Raw genomic sequence first — 22,887 nt, 5'->3', positions numbered from 1 at the left:
GGCCGGTCCCGGGCGCGCTCGGCTCGCAGCCCGCCGCAGCCCTGCGTGCGCTCGGGTAGTAAATATTGTGGAGCAGCTCCGGGGGTTTGCCAAACAGCGCGATTGTGCGGAAAGTGACACGATTTGCTCGGATTCTTTCCTTCCTGCTGTTCGCGACTAAGGATCGCTGCCTAGGTTTGCCGGGGGGCGTTTAAAGAGAAAAGAGAGGGAGAGGGAGAAAACCACGGAATACTTTGGGGGTGTGTCTGGGGTCCGGAACGCAGGCAGAGGAGAATTCAGTTTATTTCCCAGTTTCCCCTTCTCCCTCCTTCCCTCTCCCGGGCAGCGGGGGCTCGCGGCACCGCTTCGCTGCCCGGGATTAATTGCCAGGGGAGCAGCCGGGAGTCGGGGTGCAGGGACCCGGGAGTCGCCCCCGCCCCCCGCCGGGATAATTGCTCCACAGCTCTTTTGTTTTCTCAAACCGGTTCGGGCGGCCGAGCCCCGTGTTCGGACGCTGGTCCGCGGGCCAGGTGGCTGCGGGGCAGCCGGGTCACGGTTTGGGGGACAGCTCCTCTTTTGGGGGCCCGCGCGGAAATTGCAAGTTTGTTGGGAGCCAGGCTAGCGTTGTCGCGTTCAAGTCCAAAGCTCCCGCAGTCCGCACGGGGCTGGAAAAAGGTCCCAGGCTGGGCTCTGCCCATGGCTCGCTGACCCCGTGCCAGGGCTGAAGACAGGGGACGAGGCGGACCATGCGGGTGACCCGGAGCTGGTGTGCCGGCCGGGGCTGCTACGGAGCTCGGCGTGGCCCGCGAATAGGACGTTGAGGGGGTTACTCTCCCGGCTTCTCAAACTCTCATCCCCGAGAGGGAGGATACAGGGGCCACTGCTGTCCCCGCCTCGGGCTTGTTGGACGTGTCTAAGCAGTCCTGCTGGGTGAACACTGGCGGGGAGAATTGAGTTCTCTGAAACGCGGGGCGGGCCTTTCGGACGTCCAGCTCTCGCTTGGTGGTAAACCCGCATGTACTCACAGCCTATGCAGGCACTTCCGTGCCCACCCCTCGCTGAATTCCACGGGAAAAATCGTTGGGACTCCCAACACTTGCCTAGTGGCAAGTCGTCACCAAACAGCTTTTTAACCTGATACAGAGGTATTCAGCGCTGTGCATCCTCAGATCCTGGGCTTCCCACCACGCGACCGGCTCAAAGCTCCGAGTCTTGGTCAGTCGGGACACACACGCGCGCGCACACACACACACAGAGACACACACACACGACACAGACACACACACATACACACAGCTGTGAGTTAAATGAATCACAGACATCACCCCGTGGAAAAGCTTGCTGAAAGGACTGTGCTGTGTGCCAGTGATGTTTAAGCAGGTTGGAAAAGGGGGAAATCTGGTGTGTCGGGCAGGGCAGAAAGGCTTTCCTCCTGCAGGGAGCCCTTTAGCTAGGGGCAAGTTGAAAGGTACGGGGGAACTTTGGCAAGCGCGGAGAAGTTCGCGTTGTAAGTTTCATTATTTGCTGATAACATAATTCTTTTAGTCTAAAATCTGTTTTGCCTTTACATGCAAGTATTGTGTTTGTTACGTTTTATTTTGCTTACAACGTGAATATTATTACTAATAAAAAAAAATAAAGTAGCAGTTCTATCTTGGAGAGTAGAGACATATTCCACAGTAGTTACCAGAACCAAAAGGTCAAAACCATTTTGGCAATGAAACTGTACAAATCTTATTAAATATATCAGTGCTTTTAGGCTCCAAAAGGAAGGTAATGACTTGGATACACATTTCACTTGTCATTCTTGTGATAGTAGGGTCAGATTTAATTTAATAGTTAAATGCTTTGGAAAATCAGGAATTACTCCAACATATTAAATCATTTTCCAATTAAGTGCTTAAATAATTTTAGTGGGCTGTGCTGTGAATTGAATAAATTAATTTAGAAAGTCTTCAGAATTTCTTTACTAGCTCATTGAAGTTCCTTTTAAGTCACCCCAGTATAAGAAGCAAACTGTTCCTTTTAAATGCAAATTAGCCACCCTTTCTATAGACTAGTTGCAAGTCTTCTATTTAACTTATCCAGGGAATAATGGATTTTTAAAGATGCAAAGTCATAGACATGTTTCTAATAGTAGAAAAAGACTTCATGTAAATGTTTCTCCAGGGACGCCTTCTCCTGCCCATCTCTCCGTATCAGTCCATCAAATATATTTGTCACTGATCCCTGATTATATTAAATGTACTGAGTAAGTTTCTAGGTACCACAAAGCCCAGGCACTTGTGCTTTCTCCTCCATCATGATTAGCATTGGTACAAAATTTCTGTCCAGCTCCACTATTTAGTCACTTAGAATGTAGTCAACTAGCATTCATTTTTTTGTGTGTGATGATTCAAGTAGATTTGCAGGGGTATGGAAGAAAGGCAGAAGTTTGGAAGAGGTGAAGTAAGAAATCTGTTTCTACATTTATTGAAAAACAAGTTGGATCAGACTTCCCCCAAAGACACAAGACTGCAGAGTAAACCTTGTCTCCTTCAGAGGTGTAATGGATATGTAGTTTATTACAAATAACAGTCACTTTGTCAGATTATTTGTTTTTAATAGGGTGATAAGATCATAAATTACTAATTATCTTTATTTTAAACCTGTCAACACTTTACTATTTCAAGTTGGTGTGCTAAATCCCAGCGGAACCAGTATCTTTCTGTGATTTAGTATCATGCAACTAACTATAGTTTCCCAGTGACGTTTTTTCAATGTCAGAAGAGACCTTAATTGAGAAAATGAATATCCTCTTCCTGAAGCTTTTCTAAACTAAAATGTGACTGTTTCACTGTGTTGACACTTTGCAGCACTGCTGCTCTACAGATTGCCAAAACACTACTTACATTTTTCAGATAATAAACTCCGTAGGAGGCATTTTGGAAACAGTTTAATCTAGTATTGCTGTATTTATAAGAGCGCATTACATTTTGAACATCTCACTATGCAAACTGGCCTCCATTTTCACGTAGCCCATTGCGGGAACAACGCGAATAATGTTGGTTATGGCAAGCGTGTGAGGCGTCTCCTACACAAACAGCCAGAATGGTCGGCATGTTGTGTATATAGGTCAGCGTCTGACATAACAGTGAAGCTCATATACTGGTCAGAAACGTGTAGGCTGGACTTAACAGTGCGAATAATGTTGGTTATGGCAAGCGTGTGAGGCGTCTCCTACACAAACAGCCAGAATGGTCGGTATGTTGTGTATATAGGTCAACGTCTGACATAACAGTGAAGCTCATATACTGGTCAGAAACGTGTAGGCTGGACTTAACAGTGCTCACCTCTTGCAGTTTAAGGCATGGTTATATTTCAGGCATTGAAAGATGTGTGCCATAGTGGAGTTTCATCTAATTAGACTATTTTAAGTAACATTGTGTCCCTTAATTGAACTGAATGTTACCACAAGAAATTGGATTAAATGAGCTCACAATTGGAGTTCAGTAGTAAAATAAAGTCCTATTTTTTTGTTCTAGTTGAAGATGTCAGCCCATCAGTTTAAATACATACCTACAGGGTAATAGCAGTTCCTTTCAGTTTCTTAGTGCAGTGTCATTTCTAAAGATTGTTTTCACTGATTTTATGCTAAAATAGGACAAAGAAGTGGCACTTTTTCATTTTTACAATGATGTGATGTGTTCAGTTATTGCTCAGTATCTGCCCACATAAGGAGTAGTAATACAATTATGTTATGACATGGCTAATGACAGGGATGCTGACCTCTGCCACCAGTGGGAGGGGAAATAATGAGCTTTACTGTTCTCTGTGGTTGCTTTTGTGGAATCATGTCCTGAATCTTTCTTTGGTTGATTTAAAAGCAGGGAAGTCCAAAACACAAACCCTGGCTTAGCACTAGTCATATGCAAAGTAAGGAATACTGGGCATTTGGGATATTGGGCTTTTGTCATTGAAATGGGAAGGGCAGTATATACTCTTTCCATATAAACGCAGGAGGAAGAACCCATGTGTAATGAACTCTGCTTGAAAGTGTCAGGGCAAACGTTGGAAGTTTGATAACGTTTGAGAAAAACAAGATTTATTATAGTCTCTGCAAAATCTCCTTTGAGCTTATTTTCCTATTTAGAGTATATTATGTATTATACTTTAATATGGCAAAACTCATCACTTCTAAAATACAGGATTTGCAAGCACATTAAGATGGAGTCATTATTCCTATTTTGATTAATAAATGTAATAAAAAGGAAGAAGATGGGAGGAGGAGGGCAAGGAAGAAGGGGAGGATTATATGCAATTTAGAGCATCATGCTTGATTAGTTCTCTGTCTACCTTCATAACTTATAGGACTTTGGGAAATTCATAGATGACACTTCATACGTCATTTGTATAATTAAAACTCCCCTGGGAGTTTTATTAGCTGGCAACTTCCACAAGTTTTGAGGTCTTTAAATATGTTTTAAATAAATATATAGGGAAGAGAGCATAAACCAAGCAATCATGATTTTTGGCCACTAAATCAGATATCACACAAAAACTTCAAAGGCAGCTATATTGATGTGGTTGGATATTTCAGTGTCACGAATTCCAGTTTTCAATGCCTATGGAAAAAAATTTTTAGTTCTGAGCTTTGGAGGGATCTGATGTTAGTTTTCACAGCATATTCAGTTTAGTATTCTCACAGTTTATCATATATTTTAAAAGTTACTGAATGATGATATTAGGAGAATTTTGGTGTTTTGCTTAGTGAAAAAAACTAAACTAATTGAAATATCTAATTGAATGCTCATTGTGGATTTTTTTTCAATAACGACATTGCAAAGGGATTAAGAACGAGGGAAAGAAGTAAAGCACTTGAAAGTAGAAGAAGTAGGGAGATTTCCAAGTTTCACAGTGCTTCCTGGGTATTAAACTGGGTTTCAAATGTTGGTTTTAGCGTGTTAGCCTATTTCTAGTGGTCACACTTGTTTTGTGACGGGCTCAATTCAAGAGGGATAGCCTGAAACTGGACTTAAAAAACTTTGTACTCTGATCTCTCTTCCCTTCTCAGACACTTACCTCACCTTCGGGGTTGTCTTGGCTGCCTGACTCTCCTTTCTGCTCTCCATCATCAATACCATCATCAGGTTAACATATCCCTTCTTCCTCCAGGAACGTGACCCTATTTTCTGGTTAACTGGAGTCCACCAGCTGTTGGGCCCATGTCTACTTTTTAAAATCTTGAATTATGCTTTTCTTTCCTCATCCCCCAACTAAATGAATGAGGTAGAATCATGCAATAAAAGACTAAGAAGACTTAGAGAGGATGCTGAGAGGAAAAATTATCATGGCTGATATTTTTAAACTGTAATAGCCCCCCTCCCATTTTATGCAGCGTGTTTAGAACTTTCTCCGTAAGAAAACTTTGTTCAGACTCCAAAATAGTACGAAGATGGGATTGCGATCTTTAGTTGGCATACAGTAAGTTAGGTGGGTCACGCTTACAGGAATTGACTGGATTAGCCTGCTTATGCATTCTCATCAGAACATAAATAGGTAACAAAAATGGGAGTAGTTGGTCATGCAGAACTTACCGAAATAATCAAATTTAGATCACTTACCCTACATTTTAACTATCTGAATGTGAATCTCAGGATTTCTCGGAAGGCATAAGGTAGGAGGTTTATCTTATGTCTCAATAAAAATGAAATGTAATTATCATGAGTTGATTAAATGTTATTAATAGTTACATATTTAAAATATTATCAATTATTGTTTAGAATAAAACATGTTGTATATACCCAAATCCAAGAATTTAAAATTCATACTTTTAGGGGAAAACAAGATGGTGGCACACTGTATTCATTAAATGTTGTGGCCTTGACTATCGATCATAGCTGCAGTTCTTGCCTGCAGGAAGCTTCCATTTCAAGCCTCTAAATCTCAAATACTCCTTGTTTGTTTAAATGGTATGTTTACAAAAGGTATTAACCATACCAATTTTTTTTTTTTCCTTTTTGTCTTTTCTCGTGTCCGGCAACGGATCGCAACCCTCAGTGTCGTACCCGTACCGGACCGGGACCGGCAACGGGATCACAACCCTCGGTGTTGCTCCCACACCTCGCTCAGCCAGTGAGTGGGAACCAGTCTGTATGTGGGATCCGAACCCTCGGCGGGAGCACCACTGCACTCCCAAGCGGCGCACTGTAGCAGTGTGCCACTGGGCCGGCCCTAACCATACCAATTTTAAAGATCCTGCCTTTTCCTTTCATTTACTTCCACTTTGGAATTATTGATATATTTTCAACGGAACTTTTTCTTTGGACATGCTCTTTTCAGAATCAGATAGCCTGTGGTCTCCCTTGGTTGATAGTCAGTTGTGTTAAATGGACTGTCTGCTAGGAAACTGGAGTGCCAGAATGATACAGCTTACATCTGCCCTAATGAATTTGACAATTTTTTGTTTTAAACCGTGCATGCCAAGTTTCATCCCAAAGAGCAATTTCTCATTAAAAACAGTTGAGTTATAAACTGCTAAGAAATGTGGTTTATAATAGAAGTGCCAACAGACTGTTAATTATAGCAGTTCTTCCATGATACTTCGAAACATGGAATTCACATTAACCTGAATGAGCTTTTCCTAGTTATAACATGTTTCTCCCTGCAGCATTCATTTTGAAAATGGGAACACTATATTGCTATGTGCTTGGTTGTTGATGGTGCAGTAGAAAAGATGAGAGAGAGGGTAATGCCCGAAAGAAACTCCCTTCTCTTTCATCACGGGTGGTACCAGTATTTTCCCAGACCTCTTTAGTTTGATCTATGGCAAGTTTGCCTTATTGGATGAAAAATTTTAAAGTTAACTTTTATTATCTTCAAATTTTCATTTTATTCATGAAAAATCATCATTGATATATATTTATAGTGCCAAAGATCATGATACCAGTGTCACTATTAATGCTTTTCTGTTTGTCCATTTTTCACTTGAGAGTTTTAAATGGTTTTGCTTTTAGCCAAGTGTTTATTGTTTTCTATTCCTGAGTTATGTGCTTTTATGAAGCTGTCTTGAAAGGACTCTTAATTAAATGAAGGCCACGGTTGTTTGATAAGAAGCATTGCTGGTGGTCAAGAAAATATAATGTATTTTGAGTTTCCATGTGGACTTACAAGTTATTTGTATCTGATCCACAGTAATGACAACAATATCAGCTTCCACATAAAATGCCTTTTTATTGAAGTCTTTGATGACACAATCTGGGGGTTACCTACCCAGAGAAATCGGGGCACGTGTGTGTGTGTGTGTGCTTGTGCATTTGTGTGTCTGTTTGTGTTCGGGTGTGCGTGTGTGTATTTCTGTGTTTCTTATCGTTCTGGATATATTTCTGTCTATAAATGTGGGCACGTGTGTGTGTGTGTGTGTGTGCTTGTGCATTTGTGTGTCTGTTTGTGTTTGGGTGTGCGTGTGTGTATTTCTGTGTTTCTTATCGTTCTGGATATATTTCTGTCTATAAATGCATGAGAATTTATCCTGAATGGCAGACTCCATCAGTGTGTACAACAGCAGCAACAGAGAAATCATTATGGTGACTAGTAATGCCTGACTGCCACTCCCTGTAAAGAAATGTAGTCATATTTTACAGGAAAAAGACGCTATTCACAATTCTAGGTCTTTAATAGGACAGGTTATAAGCTAATAAGACTGGCGAACTAGGTCTTTTTGAGGAAGCCATAAGCCATTTTCAAGAAAAGATTCCTTTTTGTTAAAGATTTGAGATAAGAACCTGGTGCACTTGAATCTGTGTTGACTTACTCTGTAGGCAAAATAAACCCAACCATGGGGGTTTGATCTGATTTGCTCTCCCTCTGTTTCCCATTCTCTTGAGAAGTCTGACTTTGTTCTATGTCTGGTAAAAGTTCTGACACTAAGACCTTTAATCCATCTGTGTCCCAATCTTCTATGTATCCAGTAGAGAAAATAATTTATATTTGTATCAAGGAAGCCTTATAAGAATTAAGGAGTCAGCAGAGGTAGATTATTATGAAATCCTTTGGTGAAAGATGTTCAAAAACTCAAAGAAAATGGTAGACCTTAACAAAATACTTTACCCTCACCTCATTTATTCTATTTCTGTTACTCTAGTGGAAAAAAAGTGTTTTCAAAAGTTGTACACTGGTGATTCTTTCAGGAAGGGAGTGAAAAAGATAACCTTTCTGGAGGGTCAAAGGTGAATTTGGGAAAATGAGGTGTATGTAGGTACAGTCTGTAATCTCCCTCCTTCAGATATTGATAAATCCCCCAGGGAGCCTCGTGTTCTCTCTCTCTATTCAGAATCAATGCACCTAACCAGAGATCCTACTGATGGGGGCCATTTCCTTTTTTGCACTGTAAAAAGATAAGATAAAACTTGAGAATAACTGCTAAAGAGGGAAATGCTCTCTTGTAGTTCCTGACTTCAGGGAAGCAAGCTTGCCTCTCTCTACCTTCCTCTGGTATATGGGTCAGAGATGCAAGATTAATTAAGGAATGGGCCAACTGGGTCTAAAGATAGTCCACTCACATTGAAAGAGTATCTGCATGCTGCCCGATTTCTTTAAGTCTTTCAACTCAATTAAATGGTTAATTTTAAAAATGATGGGTAAAGTGTTGTATGTATGCATTGGCGTCTTTTTACCATTGTAAAAACCAGTTCTTCCTTTCTATGCCAGTATGCCTCAGTCTAAAATGCCAGTAACAATTGTATAAAGAGAAATGTTAATAATAAAGAGGCAGGATAACCTTTCAACAAAAAGTATATTTTATCATTTGGCAGATGCAGTCATGAACATTAATCATAGAAACCTGCAGATAGTAGAAGCTTAATATCAAAGCTAATGATTTATTTTATGTTAATGACTTTCTGCCAGGGCATAAAAGACTGTTCATAATGGACTCTCAGTGCTATGTTCAGTTACTAAGGCTAATGGGATAATCTTTCCTCTCCCAAAATTAAGCTTTTTGAAATAAATTATGCTGTTATTTTTCAAGGTAACTCGCAAAAATTTACTGCAAAACTAATCTTTTAAGAACTGCTTAAAGAAATAAAAAGGAAGAAAAATCCCATAGCAGCTTTTCCAGTTCATGAACAGTTTTACTTAATTAGGGAGAGAAAGTTTGCATGTATGCTAATATCCCTGAACTTGTAATGCTAAATAAATTTAAAGTCAGCCTTCTGTGACACAATCTGCCTTTTGAGAATCAGCTCCTGTAAATACATCCCACAATAGAACATGTTTATCTTGCCCATTACTGGCCAATAATGAGTTGTATGGTAGTAAAACATTTGGGAAGTTTTAAAAATCATGTTTACAATTAGTTATTACCAACATTATATTTCAATAAGAGATAATTTGCCTACTAAAGTTCACATAATGTGCTAATCATGTCTAGTGGTTAATAAAGGCCTCCTACCTCACTCCCCTGATGGCCATAAAAGGCTATTATATTCATGGCAGCAGTTCAGGTACAGCTGCTGTGTGTTAATAATGCATCATTGTCCCACTAATCAACACAGCAAAGGTCAGCACCCCTAAGCACCTATACCACCTAGTCTCTTTCCAAAATATTTATTAGCACCTTACAAACATATCTGTTCATTTTCTTTAGCCTCCAGTCAGTTAATTCCACTCCAAGCTACTTGTGTGATAATGGTTTTGTAACCTAAAGTAGGTTGTAGAAGAGATTAATATATATTCATGCTAATCTTCTCCCATAAACACGTTTCCATTTCCACAGTCATTGACTGAATTAGTGTCAGGTTGTTATAGCCATGAGCCCCTTTATAATTAAGTAGGTGTGTACCAAAGTGAGAGTATTTTCAGATTTTGCATGTTATTTAAGGAGATGTACAGGAGAAAAACAACTTTTCAATAATAAGAATCATTTAAAGCAAACAGAGCGAATAAATGGAAAAGGATATTTTGAATCTAAACAGAAGTTAATTGGCATTAGTTTATAGACCAGGTACAGTAATGAAATATTATTTTCTTAATTGTTCTTTTGGCATAGGAAAGCAATAACAGTAAAAGCTTCTTAAGCCATATTTTCTGCACACAAAGAACCTATTCATGTGGGATTTCCATATTGCTGGAAAATTGTGCAAATCAATAAGCCAGCACTTATCTGCATTAAAATTAGGTGGACAACAATTTATAGACATAGGGATAGTGTAGTTTTCTTCATACCCTCAGTTAGTGTTTAAGATAATCCTTGCTTTTGTGTCCTCAGAGAAAAGCCAAAATGTTAAGTGAACAAGATCTCCCTTTCTCATCTTGTATTATTGTCTTCTGTTTTCTGTCACACATTTTGATAACCTTGTGTGTGTGTGTGTGTGTGTGTGTGTGTGTGTGTGTGTGTGTGTGTTTCCTCTTAGATTTGGGAACCTTAAAACAGAGAAAGGCCAAAATGTTAAGTGAACAAGATCTCCCTTTCTCATCTTGTATTATTGTCTTCTGTTTTCTGTCACACATTTTGATAACCGTGTGTGTGTGTGTGTGTGTGTGTGTGTGTGTGTGTTTCCTCTTAGATTTGGGAACCTTAAATGTTTTAAGAGGAGAAAAAGAAATGAAACTCAACTATCTTTCCATCATCAAGAGAAATGCAAAAGGCGAACTAGTGGGAGGAGCTTCTGTTCGTGCAGCACATAATGTACAATGGTACATTTGTCATGCTTTAAATATATAATGCCTACAATAAAATATGTACAGGCACAGTTGTGATCTATGAAGTCCTGGCTCCAGTGCCATTGTTTGTAGTCTCTACGGTTGTCATACATTGTTCTTTGCACATCATACCCTTACAGCAGAATTTTACACAATTTCTAGCTTTCAGCCCCGCACCATTTTCATTGCACAATGTACATGAGTTTGACAGGGTGTGTTGAGGACAACTCTGGCAAGCAATTGATATTTTGAAGTGGCAAGCGTTTCAGCAGCTGCCTGCTTGTGAAAAAGGAGTGATAAGATATACTGTATTGTTAGTTTCAGGGAAAGCATTAAGGCTTAAGCTCTGTAAAAATGTACACATTATTCGTCAGTGGTGAAGCAAGTCTTTTATGTTTTTCAGAGCTTAGCTCTCTGGCTGATGTGAACTAGAATGACATTGGTCAGTAAATGAATAGGAGTACTTTGAATTTGAACTGCTGCCAATTTTGCACCAACAAAGGAACTGACAAAAGAAAGATTTTATGTGAAATGCAAAGCACACGCAATGTTTTGGGGGTGGGGAATGGGAAGGGGAGAGAGAGAGTGGAACCTGTATCAGAGAATATTCTTTAACACATACTTGCAAGGATACCAGATAGTTAAAACACACCTATTTTTCATGGCTCATCAGCTCCAACCTAAGCTGTTTTATCTAATGTTCTTTAAAAACCTGTTGTATACACATAGGCTTTCAGAATATGTTCATATGGAATTTAGATTGCTTTTCTAAACATCGCACTGTGCCCTGAAGGCCTGTTGGCAGAATATCAGAGTCACCCACTGCTGGAGTCCCCAACTCTCTCATGATCTGGTAGTGGGAAATTGTACTTTAATCAGTTATGGCACTTTCAGTGTGTAACGTTCATTAGCAAGGCGATTTGTCATGACTGTTAATGGTCAGGATGCATCTGCTCTCTCAGTTACAGAGCATGATAAGCAAGAAGACAAATATTTCAATATCTGATAGTATTAACTTGTTTCAAATTTGTAATCCAAGGTTAGTTGTTCAAAACAGACACAGCAGCAGATTAACAAGCATCCTGTATTCAATTTTACTGGGCCCTGTTTTTATGGATTTATGGCTTTAAAGCACACTAATACGCTATTATGAAGGGCACAGTCTTTGATTAGATGTTCAACAGAAACTAAGTTATGAGCAGAGTACCTTCTGTGTTCATCTGGAAAGAATTTATGTGCATAATATTTTCTATAGGGCTCCGTAAATTGAAAGGTTTGATGCGTGCAGTATTTCTAGCATGCTACACATTCTTATGATTAAAAAAGTCACTTTCCCATTGGTTTATAAACTGTTCGGTCACTTTTCAAGTGAGTTTAGAGTCCTGATCTATTTTTTAAGTTCTAAAATTCTAGTGAAAAACTTCAGAATGAATTAGAGACATCACATTTCCCCCAGAAAACTGCTTTATAAAATCATTGTTCACTGTTCTAAATGGGAAAAAATTAAAAAGATTTCCCCAGTTGAAAAGATTAGAATTTCTTACATATCTCATATTTTCTAGGTATGACATCACATAGCTTACCATACAAAATCTTTTTGACACATTTTCATTTTTAATGAAAGGCCCTAAAATTTACAGCATAATGATTTCTTAGAAATTAAACCCAATCTTGGTAAAAAATTCATTCTTGCTAGTAACAAAAGCTGTTACTGTTTAAGTTCCTGTTGAGCGGTTAGTTGGTTCGCTTCACTGACTGTTGTCAAAAAGGCTTTCCTCATGATTGACAAGCAGGCAGGAATGTGAATGGAGATTTTAATTGCGTATCATGTGTGCATATCAGAGTGAGTGAATTCATGACTCTGCTTAGCTCCATATCTCTGCAGGTCAGCCGTGCCAAAAAATGCTCTTTTATGTGCAATTTTTCCAAAAAGAGAAAGGTGTATGTGTACTGAAGTCATTCGTTATTCATTTCTGAAGTGAAATGCTTGTGTTCCCTTAGCCTCGGAGTTTGAAAGTGGAACAAAAATCTATTTTGAGATTTCTTTCTTTTACTCTCTGCACTTATAATATACTTGGATGATGTAAATTCTTTTCAGTTACAAGTTGGGAAAAGTCTGCCAGAACATATTTTTCTTATGGCACTTGCTATACAAAGTGTGTTTATCTTTCTTTCTTTCTTTCTTTCTTTTTTCCCTAAAGAGTACTTTGAAAAGAAAGGAAAAATGTAAGCCAGTGGAAAAATTTACTAAGGTCAATTGCCTTTCTATAACTTGAAATCTTTAGAAAAGACTATGGGGGAAGGGTAGGTGGTGAGGGAGAGAAAGGATATATTTCTGAGAGGTGGAAGGTTCATAAAATTGTATCTGAATTTTGGTAAAAAGAGCGAGAATACAATGTTTATTGTAAAATGACATTAGTAAATATATAAATGTTTATTTCTTTAGAAAAATGGCCCCTTGATTGATAACTTAAAGGTCAAAGGTTCATTTCTGTGATTACTTCTTTGTCAAGATGCAGTGGTGGTAATAGGCCATTTATTTTATTAAGATGTCTGAACCCCAAAATGTGAGATTTTACAGTGAAGTATAACTTTCTTTGTAACGTAACTTTGGATCAGTAATCCCAGACTGATCAAGAACTTATTATTGTAAAAACAGGAAAAAAGCCATAACAAATATACTGTGTATAATTCCTCATTTCATGTGATGTGAAAATTTGGCAGCTAGGTTGTAGATTTAGCACATAGCTACTTTTCTATGTCATTTCGAATAGGTGAGAAAAAGATTAGCGCTGGGGTAATTTTAAATATAACCATAGTAATGTTGAAAGGATGGTGACTTTATGGCCTTAAGGTGGTGTCCCATGGGGACTTAACTTTGTTCTGGGCTCTAATATGTTATCTCAACACATTTGCGAATAGGTGAGAAAAAGATTAGCGCTGGGGTAATTTTAAATATAACCATAGTAATGTTGAAAGGATGGTGACTTTATGGCCTTAGGGTGGTGTCCCATGGGGACTTAACTTTGTTCTGGGCTCTAATATGTTATCTCAACACATTTGAGAACATATGAAATTGCAGGCTGATGATTCAGCCCTGATGTTATAGGTTGTACAGGGTGATCACTCTATGAAGGCACTACTGTCCCTTTAAAATGCTAAAGAAGAAAAATCTACTTTATTTTTAAAATTCAGCTTTATGTATAGGGTGACATTTTTCTAATGTTATGGAAGATTATTTTATACCTTATACTGAGAGCTCAGGCAAGGAGAGAATCTATTTACAAAATGAAAAAAAAGTGCTCAGCTGAATGCATTTCACTTTTAAAGATGATATTCTGGTAATGAACTTTATCAAGCAGAGAACATTTCAGTAAAAGTATTAAAGTAGTTCCTATTTTGGTTGCCTCTCTTAAAGCTGTCACTGTTTCCATTATAACTTCTTTTTTTCAGGTAGCTCTAATGCAGTCCCCATACAAATATTTGCACAGGGATGAAATGAGAATATTTTAGCCTAAGAAGTTGACTTTTTTATTTGGAATGCACTTGTTAAGAAGTTTTGGGCTTTGTTGATAAGGCACACTTAATTCATTATTAGAAATTGAAAAGCAATTATTGAACACCAACTGGGTGCTAAGCCTTACTATGAGTGTTAAGGGGGGGCAGAAGGAGGCACAGTGGTTACTAAGACCTGGCCCCTGCCTCTGCATGGTAATAGAGAGAGGAATACAAATAATTGTAAGGCAGCGATAGCACAATTGATGTCACGTGAAGTTTGTGGTCGAAGTGCTTGGGGTACGGAAGGAGCATGAGTGAACTGAAGTTGAGGGAATCCCTGTTGCTTCCTGGAGGTGATGGCATTTCAGTTGGCCTTAAAAACTGGGCAGCAAAGAAAGGGAAAGTAATTCCTAATTTTTTGAATTGTTTTTTAGACTTCCCACCTCTTTTCAGAATGACATGAGGCAACTTAAAATAAGATAAAATCATACAATAGGGCCATTAGTATGACTGTGGAACCTTATAGCCAGGAAACAGAGACACAGGCATACTTCTTGGCCTAGGTACTAATGAAACTATAATTGAACATTTACATTTGGCCTTTGCTCCCTCCCTGTCAGAGCAAAAGTGGAAACACAGTGAGTGACAGAATTCTGATTACCTGGGAGACATATCAACACTCGTTATTCACACATAACAACGTTCCCTCTAGGGAAGAGTTGCAAAAACTCTAGTGAAAGTCCACAAAAGGCAGAAAATGAGGACACGCGTGGATGGGCTGTCCGAGGAGGAGCTCCACGTGGTGGTAGATGTGCCTGGGTGAGGCTGAGGGGTCTGTAGTGGCAAATGTGCAGAGCCAGGCGGTGAGGCCGGAGTGAGCACTGCGGAGAACCAGAAACAGTTTAGAAACAAGGAGAGTGAAAAGGTGCAGCCTGTGTTTCAGGAGGAGACCTGCTGCCATCACGGAGAAGGAGTTAGGGGAGGTTGGGGTGGAATTCAGTTGCTTATCAGTGGACTAATATTCATCCCTAGTAAGAATGTACCAGAGAGGACTTCCCCGGGGGAAATCACGTGTTAAAATGAATGATCTGATATTGATCTATTTTTCGATAACGTTTCCAATTATAGATGAATGATAACCTTTTAGAGGTTTTATATTTTAACCCAAAGGTTGAGTTCCATTGAAATCTAACTTCTTAAAGCAAACTACAGTGTTGTAGTCTATATGCAGATTATTTTTAATTGATGAGCCCAGGCATTGGCATCAATATTCATGTTTTATGTGTACTCTTGAAGCACACCTGCTGGGTTAACTTCCAATCTCTTCTAATTGTTGTGTAATATTTACTGAAATTATTAGTAATGGCTTTCCTGAAATTTCTTGCTCAGTAATAAATATGCATATTTTTAGTAAATTCGGAGTATATATTGAAGTGTCCAAACATATTCAGGAATCTCTATCAGCACTTTTGAAGGAATCTTACAATCTTCCAGTAGCTACATAGCAAAGTTCTCAAAGTTTTCTACTGAAGTGCCCTAATGAGTGGGAGATAATTTATATCCCAAGGGCTGGAAGAGGAACCTAGAAGTGCCTCTGCAATCTCTGTAGGTCTTATAAGGCTAACGTTTCATCTTTAAGAAATATGTGGACTTTGTGTTATATTCCATCATATGCCTGTCTGTTTTAATGTAAACATGATATTTTTAATTAGTTACCATTGAGTCAACTCTATGTATTGGGTAGACAGTCCATGGTATTCTATAGCTCTGCTGCCTTCACGTATCATTCTTCACTCCTAAGGCTATGAGTTTGAGAAGCATGAAATAGCAAAATGGCCTTTTGTACTTGTTATTAAAACGAGACTGGAGGCCTTGAAGGAGTTCCTTTTGTTAGGTCATCTCTCCCTCAGAGAACGAACATTCTGTTCACCCCGATTCTTCCTGCCTTTCACTAATTCTCTACTTTTGATAAGAAATCTTAACAAAATACTTGATCTTAGTCTAAGCTGGAAGACTATGTAGCTAGGGCTCAATAATTGCTGGTGCCATGGGCAGCGGGACAGTATGCTTTGAAGGGAGACAGTGGGAAAGAGGGAGGAAGTCAAATATCCTATGCATAGGTGGAAGAGAAAAATCCCTTAATCCTGGTGCAAACTCATAATGCACGGTAATGACAGAAGGTAGTCAAGTGTGGTATTGTATTGTCAGGTATCAGTGTAGAACCCAACCTGAAAAGAATTAGGAAAATCCAAGAAAAGGAAAGGATCAGAAAGAAATCAAACCATTATAGTGATGGTTTAGGGTGGGGTGGGGGCAGGTATAGGACAGGATTAGGCCTGTAGTGTAACAAATGGCTAAGGCAATGGATTCCTTTCTGCCTCCCTCCTTCTTTCCCTCCCTCCCACCACCAGCAGACCTAATTTGTAAGACTATATTATTTTCAAGATTCTTTGGAGTGATTTTCTTAGAGACCCTTTACTAGCACGTTTCCACCTGCACGCTGTTTCTGGGCCTCCATCCTCCCATCTTTTATGTCAACATTAGGACACACTTTAATGGACCCAACTCTCTTTGGAAAACAGTAGCTTTGGTTAGACTGGGCAGTGTGGATAGATTTTTGGTTGGTGCATGGAGAACTTCCCCCAAAATGCTGTTCTACTTGATGTCTGTAGCACACCATTAAATCAGGGTTTTTTTGTTTGTTTGGGGTTTTCCTCCCTGTACCTCATTTAAGCCTTAATTTGTTTTTGAAATGAGTTTTTTGTAAACAGTTAGGCAAGTGTGAATAATGGATATTCCCTCTTAGTGACAAGAAAACGTTTTTACTTCTACAAACTCAGTTTAGGCAGATGAGCATTTTAGAATTTGCCTCTACCCAAATCATGGTAATTTTCTCATACTCATATTTAGAAGTTTCATTTCAAATGGCAGTCTAGGGGAATGAGCACTGTATATGTCTACAGTTTATGCACATTTATTTATAAGGTCTCATAAAAATGGAACAAAAATTAATGACAAAAAGAAGCAGATTCCTTATATCTGATTCCATAGCCTATTTTTCTATGGATTTTGGAGCATGTGCCATAAGGTCTCATAAAAATGGAACAAAAATTAATGACAAAGAGAAGCAGATTCCTTATATCTGATTCCATAGCCTATTTTTCTATGGATTTTGGAGCATGTGCCACAGGGTTGTTATAGACTTAGCTTCCAGCAACATGACATTTGTAGATATTGGTTAACTTATTCATTAGGGCTGGCTGGTTAGCCCAGTTGGTTAGAGCACAGCCTTATCATGCCAAGGTCACAGGTTCGAATCCCCATACCAGCCAGCCACGGGGCAGGGGGAAGATATAGATATATAGAGATATATAATATTTCTGAGTGGTTATTATGTGCCAGGAACCATGCTAAAGTGGAGGAGATAGAAAAAGCATTTGTGTACTTACAGAGGTAATAATCTTAGATGTGATATAAATAACCCTATTAACAGGAGATGGATGAACTGAGAGTCAAATAGACAACTTTATTTGATCTAAATATTATTACTGTTAAGCTCTGAATATCCTTGTGTTCTTTCATGCATTTGCCTTCTCTGCTCCTCTTCTTTCCCTTTAGTCTAGATGGTGTGTCTGGGGGTAGAACCGCATTACTGGTTGGTTCACAAGTCTTGCTGTGAGAGCAGCTGATAGCCCAGGAGGCGGTAACTTGGTAACTTAAGCCAATAGTGATTCTTTATGAAGTCGCCAAAAAAATGAAATTTAAAAAGTTGAAATTCTAACCATGCAAATATTTAAATCTTTGGAAATTTGTGCTAGGTATTATTCAAAAATAAGCAGTGGGGTTTATGCTCAACTTTTTTTTTAATGCTTTAATGGGCTGAAATCAGTTGTTCAACTTTATTCAATACCATTTTTATATTTAAAGTCATTCATAAGTTCAGGATATTTTTAGAATGGTAAAATAATCAGTGTTCATTTTGTTCAGGTTCATCATAATGGATTTCAAAAGTAAATACCACTGTGCATTTTAAAATTATTTTTCTGACAAATTCTACATATTCTGGTAGATAGACATTGAAGAAATTGCTTGCAAAATAATTCTGAGAATCTCATGTTTTCTTACCATCTCATTCCTTACCCTAATGTGGTATGGAACCAGACTGCAATTACACTTTCACAATTACTTTATTATATGGACTGAAATATACTCCTGAAGCTCTTATTACCTTTCCATACACCATTTGCACAGACCTGCTGATGGCTGTCAGCAGTGCTTCCTGGGGACAATCAGCCATTCTTAGCAGGTTGTGTTTAAATTCAGAACACCACAAATAGAAAGCACCTCTCTCTCCTTGCTGATGAATTTTTAATGTTCAAGCATTTATAATAATTCAAAGGACTTCATTATAACAGCTTGCAGAATTAGGCCCATGTGTTTCAGGATGTTGGATTTATTTGCGATCTTTGCCAAAGGAAAAAAAATGGAAACAACACAATATTAATAGTGTGTGTTTGTGTCTATAGCAACCTGAGAATTATGTTGTCACCCCGGCTTAGAGCTTCTTTTCCCTGAAAGAGGTTGTTTAAGATTTTCTACGTCAAATAATTCACTCAAAAGCTCCTTTTCTCCATAATTGCATTTTATGGGGAAAAAGATGCAACTCCACTTCGTGTCTTTAAATGGAAACTGGAATGCTATATACTCAAATATGGAATACATTTACATTTAATAACAGAATCAAGAACCTTTCTTTTACATTACAAAGAGAAACATTTTCCTTTTTAAAAAGCCAGTTCTTAGTGTCTTTGAGAGTCTTCCAAAAAGAGGTTTGGTTGACTTTGGGAGCCATATGGTACAGTCTGTTACCCTCTTTAATGAATTTTTTCTTCACCATTTTATTTCACTCTCAAATTATACTTACATCAGAACAACTACATACTAGGTCATCTCTTACAAAGTTATGACTTTTACAATATAAATAATAGGAAATAGTTAAAATATAATTACTTTATGTGTTTTTTGCTGTCAAATGCCAACATGAAGTGATTATTTACCTTTGAAAAATTAGAGAGATTTGAGCCAAATGCCACTACCCTACAGGTATGTGTATTCCTGTAGGTCTATAATGTCAAATGTTCACAAATATTCAGGTAATTGATTGTGTACTTCGATTTTTTTTAGAGTGCTTAAATGTATCAATAAAGTTTTTGAAACAGCATAATTATTAATTTATTTGGTACTAAACTTTTTTTTGGTTGTTGGTCGGTATAGGGGTCAAACTCTGGACCTTGGTGTTATCAGTACCACACTCTAACCAGTTAAGGTACCCAGCCAGCCCTATTTTATTTTGTTTTTATGTTTGTTTGTTTTTGTTGTTTCTGTTTTGGGTTTTTTTGTTTTTTTGGTTTTTTTGGCAGCTGGCCTGTATGGGGATCCCAACTCTTGACCTTGGTTGGTGTTGTAACGCTGCGCTTTAAACTTCTGAGCTAACTGGCCAGCCCTTGGTACTCAACCATGTGATGTATGTGTTTCAGGTGGCTTTTTACATACAAGTACTTCTAATGATTAGTGATGACAATGAAATCATTTCATTAAATGTTCCTATTTGTAGCTTGGTGTGGTAGAAAGAACGTGGAATCCCAGGATCTGGAAGCTAATTATAGAATTAACACAGGATGGGGGGCAAGTTTCTTAAATCTCAACTTTCTTTTCTCTAAAATGAGAGATTTCATCACCTTTAAAATTCTTTCCTGCCCAAGGAGTCAGGGATATCCATTGGTTTGTTAAATATGAGGGTACTTCAAAAATTTCATGGAAAGATTCATATTATCTTTTAATTCTGTTGTTCCATGAACTTTTTGAAGTACCATCGTAGTAAACTTCATAACTTCAAGAGATTCTGAGACTGAAAGCAACCAGAGTTTCATCACTATTACAGACACCACATTTAAAAACCTAAACCTATTTATTTATTACATATCATGAGGCATTCATCGTAACTCAATCAACATAATGACTAAAAAGCATAGCAGAGTAAGTTTCAAAGGAGCAAAACTTAGAGCAGACCTTGAAAATGGTTTTAACCATTTCCCACCATAACATCTTAACTGAAAAACGTCACTTTTTTTTTAATTGAGGTATACACCTGAACCATTTTTGGCTAAACAGCAACTTGAGTTCATTAAAGTGGCAAGTGATAAAATGTTTCTCCAATGTTTCATTGTACCAGTAGATCTAATCATGGATCATAAGTTAGAAAAGGAATTGGAGTCAGAAGTCAAGGAGGATGCAGGACAGGTGGCCAGAGTTCCCAGAGAGCTGGGGAGAGTCCAGGGATTTAGCACGGCCTGAAGGAACAAGCCAACAACCACATCCAGGCGTCTTGATTAAGATGTATTAACATCATTATTAGGATTCTTACATAGCTGAAACAAATCCTAGCATTTCTGATTCAGGCACCTCAAAACGCCCTATTTTAAGTGGAGAATGTGCAGGCTTTCAAAATGGACCTGCCTTCTCGCAGCCGGCTCTATCTTTCACAAACACAACATCAACAGGATTCAAAGAGGCAGAGTTCCTGACTTCGAGAAGTTTTTGGTTTGGGGGAAAAAAAGTTTATACTTAAAAAATAAAAAATGCAGAGAGAATAAAATGAAAGAGAAAATAATTCTTTGTGCTAGATTTTCAGTCAGTTCTTAACCTTTTAGGTGCACATGTACCAGAGAATATTCTAGAATTTCTGACACTGTACTTGATGGAATTAATAGATCAATGCCTTAAAAACAAAGTTTTAAAAAAATTGCAAAAGGACTCTCCCACGGTTGTCTCACTGTCCCCAGCTAACTCCCTGTGCTGTTGAGCCTAGCTGCTGGCCTTCCTTGGTGCCTGGGAGACCACGTTCTAGGATGTTCGAAGCTGGTGGCATTGTTTGTAGGATCACACCAGCAGTCATAAGCCTGGTGAGGTTATCATCTCAGACCAGTGGTTGGAATCTTCTCAGAGATGTTGTCACTTCAGGGACACGGACCTGAAGTTGCCAGCAGACTTCCTAATCAAGTGCTTCCCCACATACCATGGTTATGGGCACTGTCAGTCACCGATGAGTTCCCAAACAAAAGCTGCAGCATTGTCTACCTTCGGCCATGGTAGAATGTACATCTCCCCTGGGATTGCCCCCTAGCCTCACTCTTTAATACACTTACTCAGGTTAATTCCTCACATTAATAAACTGACAGCCTAGGCCCCAAGAGATGTCAGATAAGGAAGTTTCAACCCAAGATGCCTCTAGACTTTTATACGTAGGACACACCATTTGGGCACAGGGTCAGAAAGAACAGGAGGCTTTTCACTGAGAGATGAAGCGAGAGAAGCTGCAACGCACAAGGCTTGGTTCTTCTCTCTGCCTCTCCTGCACCTGCTCCTGGAGGGCTTCACGCGTCTACAGAGTCAGCAGTCTCTCCTGCTGTGAAACTCTGTGCCTCCAGTGATCTTTCTATTTTCTCTAAAATTACTGGAAATGATATGACCACTGTCTGTGAAGCAGGAGCCAAATTAACTTTGTTGTGGATTTCTGGGTTGAGTTTCAATCTTTCAACTAAATTATAGACTCAATTTTTGTGGGTGTATCATAAAGTTTTAAGAACTGCTTCTGAGAAAAGACAGGACAATCTGGATTTCATTGAGCACAGTTTCATTACTATGTATTCCATAAAAGGGGAGAGGAATTCACTTTCAAATTGGAAATATACACTGTCTGTTTTGGTTATCACTTTTAGCTTTGGTTTGAGGTCAGTAAAAAGTAAATTGCCACAGTGCAGAGAAGTTAAGATGGGTTAGTAATTTCCTGCAAATTAGGGATCGAGTAAAAGCTCTTCAGATGGCCACTAATATTATTAGTAGTGCTAATGGGTGTTAGAAAATTAAACTAATTAAAGTCATTTTTGAAACCATATTAGACTGTTTCACCAGGTGATAATAAGGTTGTGAAGGAGACATTACTATTCCATTTATACTCTTACTAGTAATTTGATAAGGAGCAATTATCCCTTAATTGGTATTGCCCTGTATAGTTTTCAGGTCATTTGTACATACATTTGAAATGTTTGACACCGTGTGTGTGTGTGTTTGGGGTGGGGAGTAGGATATTTGGATCTCCATTTTACAGCAAAGGAAACTGAGGTTCAGAGTGTTTAAGTGAATTATTTAAAATCACGTGGCCAGTTAATAACAGAATGGGGATGTGCTACATGAGTGAACTGATACAAGCACATCTGCACACACCTCCAGTGCATCAGTGCTGCTGAGTTCTTGCGGCCGTGAGATACCTGCATGCCTGCCTAAACATTCAAATCACCTGCTCAGCGAGACATCCACGGAAACGCTAATTTATTTCACCTTATGGTAATTTTGTGTCTAAAGAATATTCAAGAATCTTTTCTTTTTAATTATTTTAAATATAATTTTTCTTGCAGGGTATTCTTGAGAGAACTAAATGCACACAAAGTCAACACTGACGATGAGAGAAAGCTCCTTGAAGTGAATGTTGGAAATCTTGTGTAATTTTTTTTTTTTTTAGTGTGGTGGAATGTGGACAGAATGTATTTCTGAGATTTCTATGGAAAGCCAGAAAAAAAAAAAAGACTTGCAGAGCAAATATTTTCTCTATGTATGTAGTTGCAAGGTCATATTATATCCTAAAATCAGTGCCCTCAATTGCTTAGTTCAATA

General features: G+C 38.6%; 1 protein-coding gene across 1 annotated transcript in view; it reads left to right on the top strand.

Annotated features, from left to right (window-relative positions):
* Nucleotides 1-22,887, top strand: part of TOX (thymocyte selection-associated high mobility group box) — a 327,015-nt gene that overhangs the window by 854 nt on the left and 303,274 nt on the right. The window lies entirely within an intron of this gene.

The sequence above is a fragment of the Galeopterus variegatus genome, unplaced genomic scaffold (assembly GCF_000696425.1).
Source record: "Galeopterus variegatus unplaced genomic scaffold, G_variegatus-3.0.2 Scaffold280, whole genome shotgun sequence".
Taxonomy (NCBI): Eukaryota; Metazoa; Chordata; class Mammalia; order Dermoptera; family Cynocephalidae; genus Galeopterus; species Galeopterus variegatus.
Note: the sequence above shows the minus strand (reverse complement) of the source record. Positions and strands in the feature narration are given on the sequence as shown.